Raw genomic sequence first — 7,917 nt, forward strand, 5'->3', positions numbered from 1 at the left:
CTAAAAACAACAGGAGCATTCACTTATCTTTAACATGCTATGCTGCCCCACACCATAAGACTTACGACAACCAAAGTGGTGCTTACCTGTGCCATCAAGTAAAGGCTACTCAATGGTAGAGGTGACTCCAAGCAAATGTTCTCTCCATTGTCTACTAACAAAGGTAGATTATAGAAACAGCACAGAGTAGGTGATAAAATAAATGGGTTTCCTTTTTCCCATCTCTTTTTAAATATTTATTGGTTAGCCTTCCATTACTATAATAAATACCTGAGGCCATTAACTTTTATTTCATTTTATTTTTTAATATTTTATTTTTTTATAGTTGGACACAATACCTTTATTTTATTTATTTATTTTTATGTGGCGCTGAGGATCAAACCCAGGGCCTCACAGGTGCTAGGCAAGTGCTCTACTGCTGAGCCACAACCCAGCCCCCCATTAACTTTTAAACATCAACAGCTCATGGTTTCTGAAGGATTTTAGTCCAGGAATGGATGGCCCCATTAGCTTTGGCACTCTATCAAGGAAGCACATAATGGCGGGAGCATGGGACAGAGCAAAAACTGCTAAAATCATAAGCCATGATGCAGAAAGAAATACTGAGAGACCAGGGTCCACAATCCTCTTCAAGGCACAGCCCCAATGATCTAAGAACCTCCCACTAAGTTCTACCTCCCAAAGGTCTACACCACCTCCCAAAGGCATCATCCAGAGGACCAAGCCTTTAACACAAGAACTTGTGGGAGCCATTCCACAAGGAATCTGCATAGCAAATATTTTGTGTTTAATGCCTTTAAGCAAGCGTGCTCTCCAGTTCCCCACGGTCCTTACTAATCCCTAACATTCTACTCCAACCAGCCTCTGTGGTTTATATAATCTACCTGGCCCTTAAAGGCATTTGACTTTGTAATCCCTGCATGGACTCAATGAAAATGTAGGGGATTTGACAGAAAAGCAAATTCAAACCTAGGCCCTGCCTCTTTTTAGCCTCATGATGCTGGGGATGTCACTGAACCCCAGAGACTCTGTTGTTCTGAGGACTAAAGACCCCCTGAATGTGGAAGTGCTTGTTAACCGTGGAGCACAAACAGCATCAATGCAAGTGATTACAACCATGACGCAGGAGCCAAGGATTGGAGCTCTGCCACCTGCCCTTGGTTTTGCTTCCTCTTCAAGCTCAAGTTAAATGAATCCAGCAGAATTCAGGACACATGAGGTGGAGGGGGGAAGGTCAAGTGATGAACTCATAGTCAATGCTACTAGGAAAAAATAATTAGCAAGGAGAGTGGCATGGTTAAGTCCTTTGTAAACAAACTAGGCCTCCACCAGCCACAAAAACACTCAGGGGAGGAGCTGGGTGGGAGGCAGTGTGCAAAGTGTCTGAGCACAAAAGGAACCACCCACCCACTGGGGGAATTCTAAAGAAGGAAAGAATTACTATATGGAAAATCATTGCTTTACAGAAGGAAGGGGTGGGGGTTCCAGTTGCAAAATCAAGAGAGCCCTGATTAAGAGAAAATAAAGATGGAAGAAAAGATGGCTAAGAATAACCTCTCAACATTCAGAGACCTGCAAGTTCCAGATGGACAGTCCCTCCAGCTGCACCCTCCTTCAAACCAGTCGCCCAACTTCTCATCAGACTCCTGCTGAGCAGATTTGATTTCCCATTGAAAAAAAATCTTAGAGAGCACCCCTCCACTACTCCATTAGCTCAGCCTGCTGCAGATCTAGACAGATAAAGAGGCAGAGATAGTCAGAGCCCAGCTTCAGAGTGCAGGGTGAGTACAGAGAGGGTGAGGGTGAGAAGCGCCTTGGGAGAAAGCAGGCATTCTCTTCCCAAATTCCTGCATTCATTCATTTAACATCCAAAAAACCATAGAGCATCTACTCTCTGTAAGGATCTCTTTTAAGGGCTGGGAATAAAGTCCTTACACTCACGAAACTTCTGTTCTGATAGGAGAAGTAGTTGATTCATTAGTTAACTAATAAAGTATCACCACTTTAATTCATTCAGTCAGTCATTCTTTGAGCCTGGCACTCTGAGCCTCAGTTTTATAATCTGCAAAGAGGGGGTGAAAATACCGGAGAGGGAGTATAAAGTAGCACTGGGAGCATGCCCAGTAAGAAGTCCAAAGCTACTTGGACAAGTGAAAATGTGAACAGGGGAAGTTCCCATGCCCAGCTGGTGGGAGTACAAGTTCATATGGCCACTTAGAAGGTCAAATATCAACAACCAAGATGTTTATATCCTTTGCCACCCAGCAATTCCATTTCTAATATAAATTACACAAAGAAATAAATGCAAGGATACTGATGAAAGCACTGTTGACAATAGCAACCATCTGAAATTTCCCAGCTAAAAAAAATTAAACAATGTTACATCAATGAGTACAGAGGGGGCACGTGCACACACAGGTCAGCCTCCTGCATAAGACAGGGAGTTACAGGAAGGCAAGACTAGATCATGTCCATCTCTAGATCTCAACTCTTAAGTGAACCTGGCCCATGGTAGGTTCTTAATATGTGTCTTTTGAAAATCAAATAAATGAACAGCATGCTCCAGCCACCTTATGCAATCAGCTGTTTAAAACTCCCTCATTCCAGCATCATACAATGACCCTTCAGCAGGACAGATCTCTTTCAAGAGGTCTGAATGCAATGGGCTTCCACACAGAGGAGCTGAGTGGCTCCACAACTATGTGCTGGGCCCCTGCTGTGAGCAAGGACACATGTGAGATGCTATGCAAGGTCCACAACCCAGGGTATAACAAGGCCTGATTACTGAAGGAGCTCAGGACCAGAGAACATAGAGATGTGCACATATAGAATGTGTTCCCAAGCAGAATGTGAAATGCTATGTTAGACGTGACACAAGTAATGACCACATGGTATCTCCTGCAGGAGGGCCTTCTCTTCCCTTGAGCATGCCTACCTGGGCCCCTGCAGCACACTGTTGTCATCTCTCTTGGGAGAACAGCATTGAGAACCTCGTGGCCTGCTCCTCTCCTGGTACATGTCCCTTCCAATGGAGAAGGTGACCTTCCTGATTGGAGAGATCAGAGAAGAAACTGAGCATGTGAAATAGGCCTTCTTACTTCTTGCTCATCAGCAGAGTGCCTCTTGGAGGGATGATTTATTTTCCTCTTGCTGTCCTTCCAGCAGCACACAGCTGTAAGGGGAGAGGTATGTAGTTGTGTTCTGTGTGAACAGTGAGGCAATCTCTGTGGGTGGCCTTTCAGCAGCACTTTCTGCCCCTCTTCCCTTTAAGAGGTCTGTTTAGGCACTAGATGGAGAGCCTATGGCATCAGAAGATGGGTCATGATTGGTCTAAACCAGCCAAGATACGTCATCTCCTTTGCCAAAAATTGTTGTAAATATGGGCACATGATCCTGCTTTGGCCAATAACATGCAAAGGTATCTCTTTGAAAGCTCCTGGGAAGGGACCTCCTAACTAATAAGAGAAAACCTCCTTTGCCATCCCACCTCTTTCTGACTCCCAATCTATGACTTGAGAACCTTGGGGTTTGTCACTCACTCAAACTCCAACTTACATGAAGGTGGGGATCATACTGACTCACTTATCACTGCACAGTCAGTGTCTAACATAGTGCCTGGCTCATAGCTGATATTTAATAATTATTTTTGAATAATAAAGAATGAGAGGTGGCACACATGAATAATCTCAGCTGCTTAGAAGGCCAAGGCAGAAGGGTCACAACTTCAAGGCCAGCAAGACCCTGTCTCAAAATAAAATTTGAAAAAAAGTGGCTGAGGATATAGATAGTGGCAGAGTTCTTGCTTAGCAAGTATGATGCCCTGGGTTCAATCCCTAGAGCCAAAAAAAAGAGAGGAAAAAAAAGCATTGAGATTGAGATCTTCTTTCCATATTCTAGGCACTGTGAAAATGAATTATCTCTTTTAATCCTCATGAGTACCCTATGAGCAAGGTACTTTCATAATTATCATTTTACTCATGAATAAACTAAAACAGAAAATGTGTTTAACTTGCCCAAGGTCAGACAGCTAGAAAACTTCTGACTCCAGACACCATGGACTTAACCCAGTAGGTCACTGGAAGCCACCCATTCAACAATTTAACTCAGTGTGAGGACTTGGGTTCCATCCTCAGCACCACATGAAATATCTTTTACATGCTGGCCTCTAGAAATACAAGGATACACAAGAGAGAGTCTCTGTACAGATGGTTGGGAAGAAAACCTGCTCAATTAGTAACATTTATAGCTGTCCTTCAAATATATAACAATAAATCCCATCAATAAGTACAAATATAATGCACCAATAAAAGAGTTAGAAAAAATAGCTGTTTTTTATAGATCCTGGTGTTTACTAAGTTATGTGCTTTTATTATCTCATTTAATTTTCTCAACAGCCCTATGTTGTCATCATTAATACTATCCCCATTTTACAAATAAGGAAACCAAGGCATAGAGACATTAAATATCTTACCCAGGATCACACTGCTCAGTGATAGAGCTGTGGTTTATACTCAAGCAATTTGACTTCTGAATGGGAGCCATTATATCCAAAATGACCATTAACCAACATTACAAAGTGACATGACAGACACTATCACAGAGGTACGTGTTCAGAATAGTGAAGGCAACGAGAAAGTCATGATAAATATGCTTGAATGGGTCAGAGAAAAAAAATCAGTCATTCATGTGTTTTATGTATGGAGAGAAAATGGTAGGGGAGCGTATTTGTGTGTTTGCACATTGGGGTTGTATAGATATTTATGTGTATGTTCTAGGCATCTGCACATCCCACCATGAGGACAGGATATGCATATACAAAAAAAAAAACAGCACACACAAAGACCATTTGGAATGGCTGTGGAACAGGTAACTGTGAGGGAAATGAGAGAGAGAGAGAGAGAGAGAGAGAGAGAGAGAGAGAGAGAGAGAGGCAGAAAGATGAGTCAGGGTCCTTAATAAATACTAAGCTATAAAAGAGCCCAATGGATGCCCTGTTCAGTCTCACATCAGTGAATCAAAGTTCTAGCATGAGCTAAGGTGATGAGAGGTGGGGAGCAAAAAAAGGGGAAGCCAGCTCCATCAGCCTTGAGGTTCATATGGCTGCAGGAACCATTACGTGTAGGTACACATCCACCCTTTCCCATCTATAGACCAGAAAGTGCCCACAAATTTTATGAGGAATCAGCTCCATAAAATGAAGCTAAAAGACTCATGAGACCCAGTGGCTGCACTGCTGGGAAGCAGGATTGCAAGGGAGGCTAGAATCCACCAGGACCAGCCACAGATGTGCCTACACACATGTTAGGGGGAAGTTTCCTGCACAAACACCCACTTTCTATTCACTCCTTCCACTTTCTCTTCTCCAACCCTATCTCTACTCTCACTCTCCTCTTCACTCCTTTGTGTTTAATCCACATTATTTTTCTGAGCACCTAAGACACATACGGTTTGTGCTCAGCCAAGAGATCACCATCTAGACCCAATTTGAAATATCATGGTCGGATGGGGAACAGATGTTTCCAGCCATTAAAATTTATATGAAAACTATAAACATTCCTCTGACAAATGAGATAAGGAGAAGCCTCTGAGAAATCATGATGTCATTCCCCTACTGGGGAATACAGCAAGAGTGATGCATGACCCAGTGGCAACAGGCCTTACAATTTTTTTTTTTTTCGAAATTAAAACACAATCTGGGGTAAAGGAAAAATAAGCTTTTGCAAGTGATACAGAGATCCAATATCCTTATCTATGTTACCCACACTGGAAAATTCATGCCTTGGGTTAAGAAATCGCATAGAAAAGATATCATCATCATAGCTATTACGCTGAAGAATCTTATAAGGCATCCATCATTTGTATGCTTAGATTATATAATCTAATATGTGGTTTGGTGTCAGGTTTTATGTTCTGTTTTCTGTATCTTTTAAATTGCCATTGAGAAAAACTATTCAGTCTTTCACTTGGTAAATTTTGATGGAAGGTCTATTAGGTATTGGGCCATGTGCTAGGCTCTGGAGTACACAAATGATAAGCAACATCATCCTTGCCCTTATTAAAGTCATAATCAGTAAGCCCATATTTAATCATGAAGGGTCTGTTCACCTCAAAGGCCAATCCCTGTCAGTACGGATAGGTAGGATTATAGAGATTTCAATTGGGGGATTGGGACCTCAGAGCTAAAGAACTCTTCTCAGCATTAGGTTCCCTCAATCCTGCTGAACCAAGATAGACTAGGTCCTCCAAGGACACCAACACATATATACAGAAAATGATAACCAGAGAGAAAATACCAGAAGTTTGAAAATCTAATTCTATTCGTTCTATACTCCATTATTCCATTGTTATGGCATAATGGAACATTAGTTTGTCAGATCCTCCAGGGATATTTGTTTATCAGTTCTGTCTAGGTTGCAAAACACTGAGACATACTCAGTTACCAGCTTAAATGTAACAGAGACAAGAAACCATTGACAGCTGCCCTGCTGGGCTTCCAGAGGACACAAAGTTCATACAGGTTACCATACAATCTCATGTGAGATTGTCTTTGCAAAAATTGGAAACTGTCTTGAGCCACCTTAACTTAAAAAAATGGTAGTAGTTACTATAAAAATGCAGGTATCATGAGTCCCCAACAGACTTCTCTGAGGAATCAGAACCTGGAAATGGAACACTATCAGAATGAAAGATGCAAGACTTTCCCTCTCCCACCTGCCACAAGGCCTCTCCATGTCTGATTCTTGCTACAGTAACGCTTTGTTTCTTTTCCCTCCACACACTAGCTTTGTCTTTTCACCCTACAGTTCAGTCCCCCTTCCAAAGTCCCAGGAAAGAGCATCTGATTGGCTCAAGTTGGATGAAACTCTTCTGTCCAATCAAGGGAAGCCTGGAAGGCGGAGCCATGGAGTACAAACATGGCTGCCAGAGAGGAGCATCAAGAGTGTGAAAGACACAACATCTTTGTATGTGGTGCTGAGGATCAAACCCGGGCCGCACGCATGCCAGGCGAGCGCGCTACCGCTTGAGCCACATCCCCCGAGAACTAAAAAATAAATATTAAAAATTCTCTCTCTCTCTCTCTCCCCTCTCTCACTCTCTCTTTAAAAAAAAAAAAAACTTAAAAAAAAAAAAGAGTGTGAAAGAAGGATGTTCAAAATAAAGGGACTGCAATGAACAAAGCAAGTGCCATAAAAGGCAAGTGGTCATCCTTGGCTAGTCTGAGGTTCCACACAGGCTTCCCTTGCTCCCTGTCCTAACTCTGCTTTATGGTGAGCTGATACTAATAGTCTCTCCTACACTTACTACACTGTAGCTTCTCTTGTTTCATGCCTTCTCTTTACTGCCTTCTCCATGCCTCTTGGCTTCTCTGCCACTTTACTTCTTATATCTGGGTCAACAGAATCTACTCTCCCCAGAAGCAGATTGGATTGGATAGATCTGTCATCCAAAACTGACACATAGCTCCCTTTGGGTCAGTCATAAATCTTTCAATCCTTGATCCCATCAGCTATGGCCAAGGTAGTGGAGCTACCAGGCTGCAGAATAGAAATTAAATGTAAAGAGCTGTCTGCTTTGGCTTTTCCCAGAAGAGAGCTACAGGTCTGACAGTTTTCTTCAAAAGGGACCATGAGCTTCTAGCACTCAGGTTATAAAAGACCTGTCCTGTCTTCACATACTCTCTGGACATAAAATGAGCTTCTTAGGGATCTCCATGAGTTTTTTTAATTCTCAAGCAATAACTAGCTTAGCATTTCACATTTCCTAAAATTCCTATTGTACTATTCAGTATATTATTATACCCTCAACTGGTATTTTAGCAAGCCTTATTCTCCTCAAATACCTACTTCTGAGAGTCCAAAAATACAACAGGACAATAATTGATAGATTAAAATAAAAAACTCACAATCATTAAGACTG

The sequence above is a fragment of the Spermophilus citellus genome (genome assembly GCF_964194105.1).
Source record: "Spermophilus citellus genome assembly, chromosome: 14".
NCBI classification, from domain to species: Eukaryota; Metazoa; Chordata; class Mammalia; order Rodentia; family Sciuridae; genus Spermophilus; species Spermophilus citellus.